This window comes from Ictalurus punctatus, chromosome 11 (assembly GCF_001660625.3).
Source record: "Ictalurus punctatus breed USDA103 chromosome 11, Coco_2.0, whole genome shotgun sequence".
In the NCBI taxonomy this organism is placed as follows: domain Eukaryota; kingdom Metazoa; phylum Chordata; class Actinopteri; order Siluriformes; family Ictaluridae; genus Ictalurus; species Ictalurus punctatus.
In genome coordinates, this window is record NC_030426.2 from 4,563,699 (window position 1) to 4,578,747 (window position 15,049).

The 15,049-nt window shown below is 40.0% G+C and overlaps 1 protein-coding gene across 4 annotated transcripts in view; it reads left to right on the top strand.

Moving 5' to 3' along the window:
- The window catches only part of camkva (CaM kinase-like vesicle-associated a), a 45,987-nt gene that overhangs the window by 2,083 nt on the left and 28,855 nt on the right, over window positions 1-15,049 (top strand). Inside the window, exon 1 of one of the 4 annotated variants that reach the window (XM_053683466.1) lies at window positions 4,966-5,098. The exons of 2 other annotated variants lie outside the window; for them this stretch is intronic. The gene's annotated coding sequence lies outside the window, so the exon portion shown is untranslated. Of the gene's footprint in view, window positions 1-4,965; window positions 5,099-9,541; window positions 9,720-15,049 lie in introns of those variants that run through there. One more of the 4 variants, XM_017480553.3, reaches the window with a different exon arrangement.

Genomic DNA, 15,049 nt, shown 5'->3' on the forward strand with positions numbered 1-15,049 from the left:
TACATCATGTCTAAAACTTATAAACAGATCTGGTAAGAAACGGAGTGCGAATGCAGCATTCATTCATTCATTCATTCATTCATCCATCGTCAGTTACTGCTTTATTCTGGTCAGGGCCGCCGTGGATCCGGAGTCTATCCCAGGAACAATTCAATTCAATTTTATTTGTATAGCGCTTTTTACAATAGACATTGTCTCAAAGCAGCTTTACAGAAATATCAACACGGTATACAGATATTAAAGGTGTGAATTTATCCCAACTGAGCAAGCCACTGAGTGGCGACGGTGGCAAGGAAAAACTCCCTAAGATGTTTTAAGAGGAAGAAACCTTGAGAGGAACCCGACTCAGAAGGGAGCCCGTCCTCATCTGGGTAACAACAGATAGTGTGAAAAAGTTCATTATGGATTTATATGAAGTCTGTTTGGCCTTAGGAGCAGCCGTAGTCCCAGCAGTCTGGAACGGGGGTCCACCCTGGGTGGGATGCGAGACCATTGCAGGGTACCATGTACACACATTTACATACTCTTTTGCACTTAGGGGCAATTTAGCATAGAAGATCCACCTACTAGCATGTTTGTTTTTTTGGGAGGTGGAAGGAAGCCAGGGAACCTAGAGGAAAAATTTGAAATGGAAGAAAATGATATTGAATTGAGACCAGGTATATCTCATTTTAAGTTTCGTCCGGTTCTCTCATCTCAATGTGTGCGACTACCACATGTCTCCTTCACACAGTATACGCACACATTGAGCATGCGACACAGCGGCACGTCCCGTTACTTAAACCTGTAGTGAAAATACAAACAAATTTTGAATGCAGTTTTATCAGATGATGTTAATATACAAATATAGCACCAAGACTTGAGCGTTTCTGTGACCGAATCGCAAATATTGTTCCACTATGCCTGTTAGGTACTAGGTGAGAAATACATCACCATTATTTTATACCTATGGGATACACTATGGAGGCAAACAAAGTGAATAGGAAGCTATTTGGCCTAACTTCAAATTGGCAGATTTTACCTGGCGATATGGAAGCATTACTATGGGTTAGTAAATGAAAATGAATCTGAAACATTAAATTGTATAACGCAGCCAGAAAAAGAGAGAGAGAAAGAAAAAAAAAAAAGCAAGCAAGCAACATTATCCAGGATGATCTCGCATTTAGTTATTGGGCATCTTGTTGTAAATTTCTGCAAACAAAGGCAAAGTGTGAATTTGTGTGGCAAAGTGTGGCAGACAATGTGTCTGTGATGTACAGAGCCTTTTCTATTGTAAGATATATTACAAAGATTAGGTGAGGGAAAATTATCACGTGGATAATATCCGTACATCAGAAATACATGTGCATCATGGTCACCTTGCTTCCCACGCAAAGGCTTAGAAAAATGTGTTTTCCTTTCCCTATGGCTGAATTTTTTTTTGGATAGTTTCAGGTCTTTCGTGTTCTTTTGGAGTTGTAGTTAGGGTGGAAATTTTGCTGAAAACCAGGCAGCCTGTTGGGTCTTCTCTCTCTCGCGCACACTGGGGAAATGATACCGAACACAGCTGAACAACGGTAGAGCTGCTAGACTGTATGCTGGATGACTTATGTTGTCGAAGCTCAACTATCTATTATAGGGTTATTCTAAAAGGTCACTAGATTGTAACCTATAGCATAAATCAAGTGTGATAGCCTCTTGACTTAATTTTGTTTGAGGGTGTGTCGTTATTGCTGTCATCCTACCCCACTAAAATCTATGGCCACGACTCGTTGCTAGGGAGGAAATAATATTTTAATAAGGGTTTTGTATGGACTGCTTGCTCTTAATATTCACGCTGAATTCAGAACTTAAAACGAACAAAGTGAATTTTTTTTTTTTTAAACAGGACAGTATTATTAGTGGTTATCACGTTCGCCTCACACCTCCAGGGTCGGGGGTTTGATTACACCGTGGCCCTGTGTGTGTGGAGTTTGCATGTTCTCCCCGTGCTGCAGGGGTTTCCTCCGGGTACTCCGGTTTCCTCCCCCAGTCCAAAGACATGCATGGTAGGCTGATTGACGTGTCCAAAGTGTCCGTAGTGTATGACTGGGTGTGTGAGTGTGTATGTGATTGTGCTCTGTGATGGATTGGCACCCTGTCCAGGGTGTACCCCGCCTTGTGCCCCATGCTCCCTGGGATAGACTCCAGGTTCCCCGTGACCCTGAAAAGAATAAAGCGGTGTAGAAGATGGATGGATGGATTATATATATTCTTATATATCATCGTTTTAAGCATTTATAAAATGTTTGTACAATTAAAAAATTCACTTCTCTGTATAAGGTGCTTGAAGGAAAGATTTCAGGAAATGCTCTCAAAATTTGTATTAATGCCATAATTATGTCTCAATAACAGTGAATATGATGATCAAAAATCTGTCTCAAATACAAATATACACGAGATTATTCGAATACATAGACATGAGTATGCACTACGGTCATAAAGTATGTGTGAGTGGAAACCTTTTCATAGACTCTCAACAATTCTATAAACTGGAAATTCATATAGAGTACGTGACATTTCAGACACAATATGGCCAAATGTTCTGTTTATTTTTGCTCCGCTTGTGGAAACAGATCCTGAAGAAGCCTCACTCACCTCATAGCATGTCGGCTAGCCGGCTAGCTAGCTCACAATGATTTGTACACTCCCGTTAAAGGTGCTTCTGGAGAAATTGGCGTCCCTTCTTCCTTTTCATCTGTATCTGATGAGCTTTCTTATTTTAAGCCAAAAATGATATTCTTAAGTATTTTTTTGCCCTGTCCACTGATGATGTCACGAACACTACTGTAGTAACAGTTTCTACTCACAGTGAAACATCCCTATATGGTTATACTAGATATAAGCACTCTTAGAACACCGCTCAACCAGTCGAACTAGTGGACTGGAACTAACGGATAATCGTTTTTATTTCTCACTTGTACAAATAACCTGGGAAGTATACCGAGCATAATTTGAAGAATAGTTTAAGCCATGATCGCAGCATCAGTGCATTAGGTGGCTGAGCAAAAAAGCAAGCATGCTACTTTACAGCATGAAACACAGTAAAACTAGAATAAATATAAAACTGGAATTAGTGACGTTGCTCCTGGACAGGTCTGTAAACACAGTCTGTATAAAGCTTTGAACTGTTTGAACGGAAAATAGAAACGCAAAGGCTCTTGGCCGTTCTCAGAAATCACTGAGACAAATTTCATGTGTTTTTAGTGTTACTTGTCCTTCAAGCAGCTGAATGGCACATTTTGTGATGTAAAATTTGAACCGAAGCTTAAAAGCTCAAAATCTCGATTCCAAAGAAAAAAGGCCAGCGACCGCACTCGTAACCCTTCTCTAGGGCTATAACTTTCAAGCAGTTAAATGGCCACGTGCGCGTGAATGTGATCTCGTGACATTACTTCTTAACGTTAACTTAGCATGCTAACTCTAGTTGAATCACCATAGGATCTGGGGGCAGAGCTTTGGATACACGGGTGAGAATGGGCGCATGCTCAAGAAGTGAGAAAAAAACAAAACAAAGAAAAAAACAGTAACTAAGTGTACGAAGAGTCACTCGGTCATGCAGAGTGCAATCCTGGGTGGTATAGACGTTTAATCTTAAAATGATAAATTTGTCTATTATACTGTCAGATTGTGTATGAAAATTTCTGCTCACATGGGATTTTTTTTTTTTATATTTGAAAACTATAAATACTATTAAATAAATAATATTTATTTCAAATCAAACCTCCAATGTACAGAGTTTTGCATGTTCTCCTCATGACCTTCTGGTTCCCTTCACTTCCCAGAAACATGTTTGTAGATAGATTGGGTACTTACTGGATTGTCTGTGTGTGTGTGTGTTTGGTAACCTGTGATAGGTTGGTGTTATGTCCAGGGTGTAATCCAGCTTTCCTCCTAGTGTTTCTGTAACAGGCTTCGCATCTGTTAGAATCCTGATGAAATAGAAGCGGTGAAATGTTGGACTTTTCCATAAATGAAATGGACAGCCCCTTGAATGCTGCAGGATTATGTACCACCTGTTGTGTGGCGTCAGCTCGTAAAACTATAGCATTCGCTGCTCCTTCCTTAAGCACAGTTGGCTATGTTCAAAATGTGCGGAAATTATGTCATTCTCTTCTTTACTGTTCGGATCTGACACGTTGTAGATTGAAGTCCTGGAAAAGTCTTATCAAGGCCATTCTGGTGGTCTGCAGATATAATACTAATACTACTAATACTACTACTAATAATAATAATAATAAGTATCTGTTTGTTTCTGATGGTCAGAACAGTGTGATTTTGTTTGTTGACTTTAATCCTCCCGTCTCAAACACACATATTAATAGGATTTGTTTGTGCTTTATGCTCGTTTCTAGTGACATCATGTCCCTTACAGAACAGTTTGTTTGTAGCAGAGGTAGTGCCATTTACTTAATTCCAGTCATTAACAGGATGATGATTCACCATTTTGCTAAATTGCCAAGAAGTGCCTACTGTTGAATAGAGCAGCTGAAAAAGAGCCATTTGCTTCTTATTAATCATTGTCCTGTCAGCAAGAAATGCTCTTTCAAATGGTGGCTTCTCTTCTGCTTCTCCATTATGCGTTTATATGTATTTCCATTGAAAATACTTTTGCTATAGGATCGTATGTAAATGTATCTCTGTCAGCCCTTCGAAGCTCATTATATGTTATGTTAGCCGTACATTTCTTGCAGAATCTGTGGTTTGCTTTGAGAGTATTCTCCGAGACCTCTGAGAAGGTCTCTGGTGGTGTTTTGTACGCTGAAAACAAGAAACGTAGTAAAGCTAGTACACTAAAGGGTCTGCACTAATATAGTGCCTTTTAACCTTAGCAGTTCTACAAAGCACACACACACACACATACACACGCCAGGCGCTAGCCTGCCATCAGAGCCAACTTGGGGTTCAGTGTCTTGCCCAAAGACACTTCAGCATGTGGAGGGGCCAGGGATCAACTTGCCAACCCTGTGATTAGTGGACAACCCGCCCTACCATCTGAGCCACAGCCAACCGCAGCTGAGCCAACTAACAAACAGAGCTTTTCCATGTAGTTGGAATTAGTGATGTTGCTCCTGGACAGGTCTGTAAACACAATCTGTATGAAGCTATGAATTGTTTAAATGGTCTCCTTATAGCATAGCAAATCAAGTAGATGATATTCTTATTTACTTGCAAAGAAAAACAGGAAAGCAAATGCACTTGACCAGATAGTTGTTTATCATCCGCTATTCGTAAATACTGTCTATACGTGTGTGTTTTTGCTGTTTGATCTCTGATTCATATGTTAAATTGACCTCTGGACTGTGAATCGATCGTTCGACTTTAATCCCGACTCGAGCCGAGCGGAGCCAACAAACAACTACTTACAACTCGTTTGTTAAATCTCTGATAACGAAGGCTTTCGGGAAACACTTGCGAAACTGGCTTGTACATAATGTACTGTACGTTGCTGTGAAAAAGTACTTAGTGCTTTGTTTTGCTGTTGTGTATATGTCATACTAAATTGTTTCAGAAATTATGCCAAAATCTGGAAGATAAAACAAAGGCAACCTGAGTAAACACAAAATACAGTTTTTAAATGATAATGTTATTTATTAAAGCAAAAAAGATGTCTAATAACAACTGGGCCGGTGTGAAAATGTATTTGCCCCCATAGTTAGTAATTCCCCAAGTCTATGAAACTGCATTGATAATGGGGTTCAGCTGAACTAGACGCAATCAGGCCTGATTACTGCAAACCCTGTTCAATCAAATCAACACTTCAATAGAACTTTTTCAGCAACATGAAGTTGGGTAAAAGGTCTTACCCAGTAACACACAGTGCCAAAATTTTTTTAAAAATCCAGAAATGATGAGGAAGAAGGTGATTGAAGTACATCAGTCTGGGAAGGGTTACAAAGGTATTTTAAACACTCTGGGACTCCAAAGAACCGCAATGAGAGCCGTTATCTCCAAGTGGAAAAACAGCACAGTAGTGGACCTTCCCAGAAGTGGCCGACCTTCCAAAATTCCTCCAAGAGCACAGTGACGTCTCATCCAGCAAGTCACAAAAGACCCAAGGACAACATCAAAGGACCTACAGGCCTCTTGCATCAATAAAGGTCACTGTTCATGACTCCACTATCAGAAAGATACTGGGCGAAAATGGCTCCATGGAAGAGTGGCGAGGTGAAAACCACTGCTAGCCCAGAACAACGTTAAGGCTCATCTGAATTTTGCCAAAACCCACCTTGATGATCCTTTTGGGAGAGTGTTCTGTGGATTGATGAGTCGAAAGTGGAACTGTTTGGAAGACAGGGGTCCGTTACATCTGGCGTAAACCAAACACAGAACTCCACAAAAAGATCTTCATAGCTACGGTCAAGCATGGTGGTGGCAGTGTGATGCTGTGGGGATGCTTTGCTGCTTCAGGGCCTGGACAACTTGCAGTAATTGAGGGAAACATGAATTCTGCTCTCTACCAGAAAATCCTAAATGTCCGGTCTTCAGTCCGTAAATTGAAACTCAACCGCAACTGGATTATGCAGCAAGACAATGATTCAAAGCGTAGGAGTAAGTCCTAGTCCTAGAAGTTATTGCTGCTAAAGGTGACACAACCACATCCAGATTTTAAGTTTAAGGGGACAATTAGATTTTCACATTGGTGATAGATGTTGGATAACTTTTCTGTTTTTGTTTTATGTTGTATTTCATTTGCAGATCTAAAACTATTTCATATGAGATATACACAAAAACAGAAGAAATCAGAAAAAGATACTTCACAGCACTGTATGTCATTCTGGGAAACCCATAACAGATCTTCTTATCCTGAGTTCTTTTTGAGTGGTTTTCTTTGTCTGGTCACACATTTGAAAATAACAACTTATTCTATATGTTTTAGAATTCAGACACTTCAGTATCTTTTGGGACGGAGCCATGTTTCCTTATCTTTGTTTCTAGAGTTTCATCTTCTCCTAGGTTTACTTCTTCTGACAGGTTTCCTCGGGATTTTGCCTGTATTTGTTTCTAATTCCGCCTGTATCTTTCGCTTTCATGCCTCTCCTTATGATGTCTACTGAAAAAGCCCTGATAAAGTTCCTCTGCATGCAAATCCTCTGACTCTCTGACATTGCACAGATTATCCTGTCCCCAATTTAAATGGTTTCTCATATAAATATTGCAAAAATAAATTGAGAACCAGACAATATAATGGAGTTTTCAAGAGGCTCATAGACTACCTGCTATTACTCTATCAAACTCCATGAGCATTCAAAGTTTTGCGGAAGTATTCCTGCCACTTCGGGCAATGCACTGACCGTGCTCATTAGTCTGGCTTCAGTAGAGTTGCATGACATGACGCATCACCAGATGGAGTTGGAAATGTTGACTTTGTAGCAGCGTGAACAGAGAAGGCGGGTGAAATACTCATTAACATATCCATTTCATATTCCCCTCTATATCTACCACTTGATGGCCATTCACTCGGGCTGCAGCTACACGTTCTTAATGGCTGTCTTGCCATTAAGCTATGGTTAGATATTAACTATTAATTTTTATATTCAGTATCCACTGAATCCATAAATGTCTTTATTAGCAGTGAGCGATTATATAAACAGTTATATAAAACTCCATAAACTGTCATATACAATGCATTACACATTAGTCTGGCATTTAATTTGACATAATTTACAACTATGTACTGGAGTAATAATACGTAAAGATTCTAAGTAAATAATATGTAAATATTAGAAAGATTATTTGCAATTCATAGCACGAGGTCATATTTGTTTAGTAGAGTCAATCAGGAGTGGAAGAACACTAGGGGCAGTATAAGACGTCCTCACGGATTAAGGGTATTTACATCCGCTTATGAGTTACGATGTGTAAAACATATGCGGGGAGGAAATTTAGGGGGGGTAAATGCCATGTTTGGATTTCGGCAACTTGGGTTACTTGCCTGCACAAATCACCACATACTGTCCACGCCTCAGAAGACTCTGAATGAAGTAATTCACATAAAATTCAATAAAATAGCAGCATGAATCTATAGTAAAAATAAAGAAATACACACATCAAATATCCTACACAGGTTCGCGGGGAGTCTTGGAACAGATCCCATGGGACTCTGGGCACAATGCAGGGGACCCCCTGGACAGGGTGCAAACCCATCACAGGGCATAATATCAAACACACTCGCACACTACGGACAATTTAGATATGCCAAACGCATGTGTTTAGACTGAGCGAGGAAACCGGAGCACTCGACGGAAGCCCCTGAAGCACAGCGAGACCATGCAAACTCCATGCACACACCGCAGAGGTGGGATTCGAAGCCCAAACCCTGTGAGTGCAAGGCACTGTGCCCCGTATCACAACATATAGGAATCTTATTTCCCTGGGTATAAAACAGTTTGCTGCACAGTGTCAGATGTCGTATATTGAATAGACTCTGTCTATGATTAGTAATTGTTGCATATATACAAGAGAACATTTCTAAACCTTTGGGTTAAAGAGAAAATGTGGAGTTTTTTTGGTCAGTTATACCCAGTGGAAGATGAATCTTTGATAATTTGTGAGAGCTCCTGGGAATAAAAAAGCAGCCTTTAGTCTGTTGGAATCCAGACATACTCTTGCTTTCCCACCCCTTTTGTTGCCTGGGAAACGTGTTATTATGAGGCGGGTGCTTGTCATTAAGCAATCCTCCCTGTCTTTTTCTCATTTTTTCCCCCTTGTTTGTCCCCCTTGTTTATTTTTTATTTATTTATTTATTTATTTTCAGAAGGAAGCATTCCCACTAAGAAACTGATCAAGTTCAACGAGCAGCACTCCCCCTCGTCTCTCGTTTAAAGTGTACACCATCTCCAATGTAGTCGCTGCTTTTCATTAGTCTCCTTATTGTGAAATAATTTGAAATGGAGCGGTGATATTCTGTTTCTTTTGTGTACACTGATTAGAAGTATGAGAACGGAAAAGTTCTCTGAATTGGCTGAGAGTTAGATGAGGAATTGGCATGGCATGGACAGAGAGGCCAGCAAAAAAACAAATAGCAGATGGATGGAAGTGGAAGTGACTTCACTTCTGCAGTTTTTTTTTTATCTGTATCTATGAAGGCATCTCATTTGCCGTAGCTATTAATAGTGCAATTCCTGGTTCGTTCATTGATGCGTCAGATTCCCAGGAGACATGGAAAATGAGACGAGAACCCAAAATTTGGTTGTGCATAAGGCGGGATGAGTTGTGTAATTTTAGACGTGTGTCTGCTTGCTTGGGCTCTGTTCGTGCACAACAAACACACACATGCACACGTGTAATTCTGTATTTGTGGGATATTTAAAAAAAAAAATTTGCAGGGTTTCCTCTTTGTACCAGCCATAGGTTTATAGGGACATATTTTTATGGGGTTGTTTGTTCTGCATAATGAGATAATAATAAAAAAAAAAAACATTCCCACATATACAAGCACACTGGTGGCTGATGGCTTGAAGGGAAAACACTGTAGTGTATGGCTATGCTTATGTAGGGCTTGGTAACCAAGGCAACAAACAACATCAGAAACAGAATGATCAAGCTAGTCGGCTGGGCGTGAAGAGAAGTAAAGAGCATTAATACACTAAAGTGGGCACACACACACACAGCACCCATTAAGACGTTTTGTGCAGAAGGCTTGTAAGCCATTTTGGACATCTTGGGATCTCACAAATTTGCACGGAGTTAACCGGAAGGTAGGATATGTACCTGAGGGCTAACCTGTGTTACGTTCCTTATCGTAGTATGTAGAGTTGAAGAAGTGTATCTGCAGTGTGCACTTCGTTCATAAAAAACACATTTACTCCACCGAAAACATAACTTATTAATAGTTTAGAAAGGAACTATTTGTATACTTTCCATAGCTGAGCATTAAGTGCCTGTACTGCTATGTGTGCATATACCGTGTGTGTGTGTGTGTGTGTGTGTGTGTGCGTGTGCGTGTGCACGCCGCATAGATGGAGGGCATTTTTAATCTTGGTAGAAAACTGAAAGACTGAAACAATCTAGTTATTATTGTTTCACGGGTCTTTTCTGGTACTTCACCAAGTCTGTGTTAGGACTTTCTTGTTTTGATGCAGACTAGAAATCAAGAGCGCACTTGTTCATATAGTGGGTGGAATCATATGACAAGCGTATAGTATTACAATCATATAACCCGAAAATATGACATGGGGTGTCATATATTTTTGTTGTGACTTTCTGTTTGCAGTTTCATATATTGAATGAAGATGGAGGATAACACTTCAGCGGCAGTGCAAGTTCATTTGTCTAGGGAAGCTGCTAGAATATTATGTCCGTATTTTCGACTCTGTAGAAATACCATGTTTAGAAGGCAACTCTGTCTTCATTTAGTAGCTTTAGTGGTGTAGTGATTTATCGTAGTCTATATTGGTAGAGAATACCATATTATAACGTTTGCCTGTGATGTAAAAAAAAAATACCTTTACATAGTCCTAGTCATATTCCTAGTAACCATTGGGCTAGAGTATATCGAGGTGAGCTGCATCTGATGCAGAAGTGATGTTTACTTTTTAAATCCTTACCATCTACGGTGACCTGTCCTGAAAATAGAAAGCAACAATCAAAGGGCATCAAGTTTTTGATCGAGAAGCACAAGGTTTCTGAGTTTTGGCTCTGTCTTGAACCATCTGCACTGTCTCACCACAGCTTGAGTGTGTTCGCCCTTTGAAGCTATCCAAGGACCCTGCTGTCTGCCAGGCCTACTGTGGACATTGAAAAATGCTTGACGGAGATCTTCTGTGAATATGTTGGGCTCTGTATTGCAGACATAGGGCTTGGATAAAAATCATTCCGTCTTCAATAGCACCCACCTCTCGTCTTTTGTCAGTGTTTTTCACCACAACCAGATCAACCAATTAGTGAACAGTGTTCTTTTATATCATACCATTATTGAATATATATATATATATATATATATATATATATATAAAATAATCTGTTGTAGCGTGCAAGCTTGAATTGTGGGATTTGTTTCATTACTGGGGAACTCTTTTCTGAGTCCTCTATAAGACTGTTATACACGCAAGCAGTGAATGTGTCCCAGATGGCATACTCTTTGGTGAGGGCGCATAGGAGACAGTCATCCAAATACAGCAGTATCCTTATACCTCTGGCCATGAGAGGCAACTGGGCTGCCTGCAAGCATCTTGAGAATAGAGGTCGACCGATAGTGGATTTTACCGATCCCGATAACTAAGTCGAGTAACTAAGATTAATATCAAGCGATAGTTTTTCAAATTGATTCTGAATGAAAACATAACAGTCGAAGTAAAATACTGCCGAACTTTCTTACGAAAATAAACAGTACTGACTGTACCATAAAAATGGACTCTGCTTTTTTAAGTGAAATAAATAGATAAGTATTAATATATATTAAATATTAAAGTAAAAAAAAAATATATGCATCCAAACTGAACCAAACAGTAACACTCCAAATAACAAATAAAAAATAGCGATCCAAAAAGAATTTAAAAAAAAAACACTTCCAATAACATAAAATCTGCTTTAAAGGCCGCTCTCGTACTGTGTAATGACAGCGGATCCTTCTCAGCCGCTCCCACGACAGCTGGGAAAACTGTGTCGATTTTTGCCGATAACTTGACCATATGGGTAGAGAGAGGCCAAAGTGTAGGACTGTGTATTGAAATGAATGTCCGTGGAAGGGAAATTTCAAAAAGCATCTGTGTTTCGGAGCAATGGAAACGTGAAAATAACCATTACTAGATCTACTGCCGTTAACCACAGTCGTGGCTGCACAGCATGAATAACACCCGATAGCCTTAACATATGGAATGGGAAGGCATTTCAGCTCTCTCAAATCTAGAATCAGACTGTTTAGAGCCCAACCCATGGGGTAAAAGAGGGGAGGCTAGTCCAATCCAGTCCATTTGCAGTTTTTAGAGGGGCTGCCATGGCCTGTTTGGAGTGCAAGCAATCTGGTAGAGGATAATTCAGATTCATTTCTGGACAACGCTGAAGCCAAAATTGGACAAAGTGGTTCCAGTTCCAGTTCCAAACGAACTGTCTGTTCATTGTTAGACTGGAAATGTGTGAAATGTCTGAGAACTGGCTGTTTGCTTATAAGGAGGACTCGTATAGGGTTCAAACTTCAACTGCATGTGGCTTCATTTTCAGGATAAAAGATTGCTTTGCTAAGATGGTCAATGCAGAGGTTGCGAACACATAACTCGTGTTCTTCGTCTGCTTCCAGAGAGTGTATTCTTGGGTTTCCACCAAACATAGTGCTTGGTGGAAGGCCAAAATATTCAATGTTGGTCTCATCAGACCTGAGAAACATTTTACACATATTCGCTGAGTCTTCAACATGTCCTTTGGCAAACTTGTATGGCTTTTCCCCCCTCCTTCTGGCCAGTCTTCCAAAAGTCCAGCTTTGTGGATTGTCCTCTCTAAGGTTGCCCTGTGAATAGCTCTTCAATTCTGAGCTGTGGATCTCTCCGGTTTCTTCAGAGTTTCCTCCTGGCCTCTTGGTTGTTAATGTTGCTCTGCCGGATGTTCAGATTTTGGGATGGATTTTTTTTTATAGCCAAACCCTGATTTCAGAACTTTGTCCTGGACTTGTTTTAATAACTCCTTGGTCTTCATAATGCTAATGCTATTTGTTTAGGTATATTCTCTAACAAACTCTGGGGCCTTATGAACAATTGTATGTATATATATATATATATATATATATATATAGAGAGAGAGAGAGAGAGAGAGAGAGAGAGAGAGAGAGAGAGAGACTTTAATTTAGTAGTTTACATGATAATTACACTAATTAACTGACTTTTTCTCAACTAAGTTTGGGTTTTCATAGTGCTGAGGTGAATATTTACGCAAGCACATATTTTACCAATTTTATTTGTACATAATTTTTCAAACTATGTTGATTTCCCCGCGCCTCAGTAATTTATGTAGATTCACGACATTCAGCTCCAGGTTGTAACACTACAAAAAGTGGAAAAGTGTGTGAGAAGGTTAGTCCAGAGGCAGCTTTTTTGTTGTAGTTGTTGTTGTTGTTGTTGTTTAGCTGTAATAAAACACAGTTAATGGCATTTGGACTGTTAATTTTAAATGAAACCGTGCAGATATTCATCACATTGTTTAGGCTACATGCCATGTGGCCTGTTCTTCTCTTCTCCCAGTTTGATCTTAAGTTCTGTCCGAAGTTAAGCAATGTTGAATGACACTATACAGATAAAATGTGCTATACATTTAGAAAGACTGTTATCATTCAGATGCAGAGCAAGTATTTGGAGTCATTCTTAACTTAGGGATCTGACTCTGAGGATGAGAAGATATTTTAGAATTTAAATGCTAAAATAAAATATGCTTTAGGTTGGACGAACTTGTGGCATATGTAACAGTAAAATAACACCGACCTGGAGGTCTGATCGGTGAGTTCGGCTGTTTTTTCAGTAGTGTTTTATCATATTTCTGTCTTTTTCCCCATTCCAGCTATTTATTATGCTTTTTAATAGAATATTCAATTTGTCGATCATACAAACATTTTTAATATTCTGTACTGTGTTCCCTGGGACTGTCAGAAGATATCTGTGTAGATATGACAAAACGGGACAGGATTCGTACCATACAGTGCCTTATTTGAACAGTGTTAGACAAGCTGGACAAAGTTGTGGTATATGTAATTAGCAGTAAAATAACATTAGAATGCTTAGAATATTTGAACCTGTTGTGTTTGTTTAATAGGCATTATTGAGAGCAGGCAGAAATACTGATCGAGATGACGAGAAAAACAAAACTCTAATAAGATGTAAACACGGTTTTTAATTGTACCACTATTTGTGCCTTTTTGTGTAATGCATCTGTGGGTCTAGCAGGGTTGTGGGTGGTCAGAAGGGTGATTAATTAAAGACCCTGGAACTCTGCTGATGAGCAGTGATACGCCCCTGCCTTTGAGCTAGCTATTTATGTAATGACTCACCTCCTTTTCAGGAGATATCAGCATTGGTGATTTTTATGCATATAGCACTAAGTTACGGGGTTACAACGATAGCTAATTCTGCATTCCTGCGTTCCTGGTGCTGTTCTCGAATGGCTTGAGCCAGAGCGTAAAGATTGAGAGAGTGCGTAAGCATATTTGCAAAAAGTCTTGTTTGCAGCGACCTCAAGTCTCAAGAGATTATTTTTAAGTAAGCCGAGTACGCAGTACATTTATATTTATCATTGGGCGTAAATGTTTATTCAAAAATCCTTATAATTGCACAGAGTACATTCCAAGCATCCAAATCATTGTGTTGCTGACTGCAAACAGCCTTGCTAAGGGCTTTTCATTGCTTTACCTCAACTGTGCAAGGTTTCCTGCTGTGTATGTACCACACCAGTTATTAAGCGTTTCTAACAGTTCTTTCGGCTCTTCCTCCTGTCCTCCTCGTCATCTGGTCGGGGGCGGGGGAGGAATGGGGGGGGGGGGGGGGGGGTCGGGTCAGGGGTTTCCACAGTTTGACTCTTTTCTAAAACACCTATTAAATGGTAGTGAGCCCAACTGTAAGCCATAGCCTGAAACGTCTTTTCCACTCAAGATCTAGTCTGTAGTTTCTACTCTTTTCCTCAACACTGACACGTCTGAGATCATTTATATGTAGCCCCCACATTTGCATCATCTCTGATGTGAAGTCATTTATGACATCTGTAACAAAGCAAATTTGGTGAAGAAGCATGGACATAACGCAAGAAGCATACAGTTTTATCAGATTGGACCTGCACCTCTGTGGTGGGACTTTTAACCTCATAGTAGCTAGCCATGCGGGATTTCACGCCGCGCTCTCAGACTCATGATAAGGAAGGTAAGAGAAAAGCCAGCAGTCACTTGAATATAGTTGCAGGACAACCTGAAAGCAGCAGGAACAACAGCTACTGTATACAATAAGCTCTGAACTCAATCCCTACATCCTAGAGTTGCGCTGCGCGATCCTGGACTCGTCCAATTATGAATGAACTCAGACTTGTCATGCGCTCGGGTAAATTTGTACCCGAACTCGAC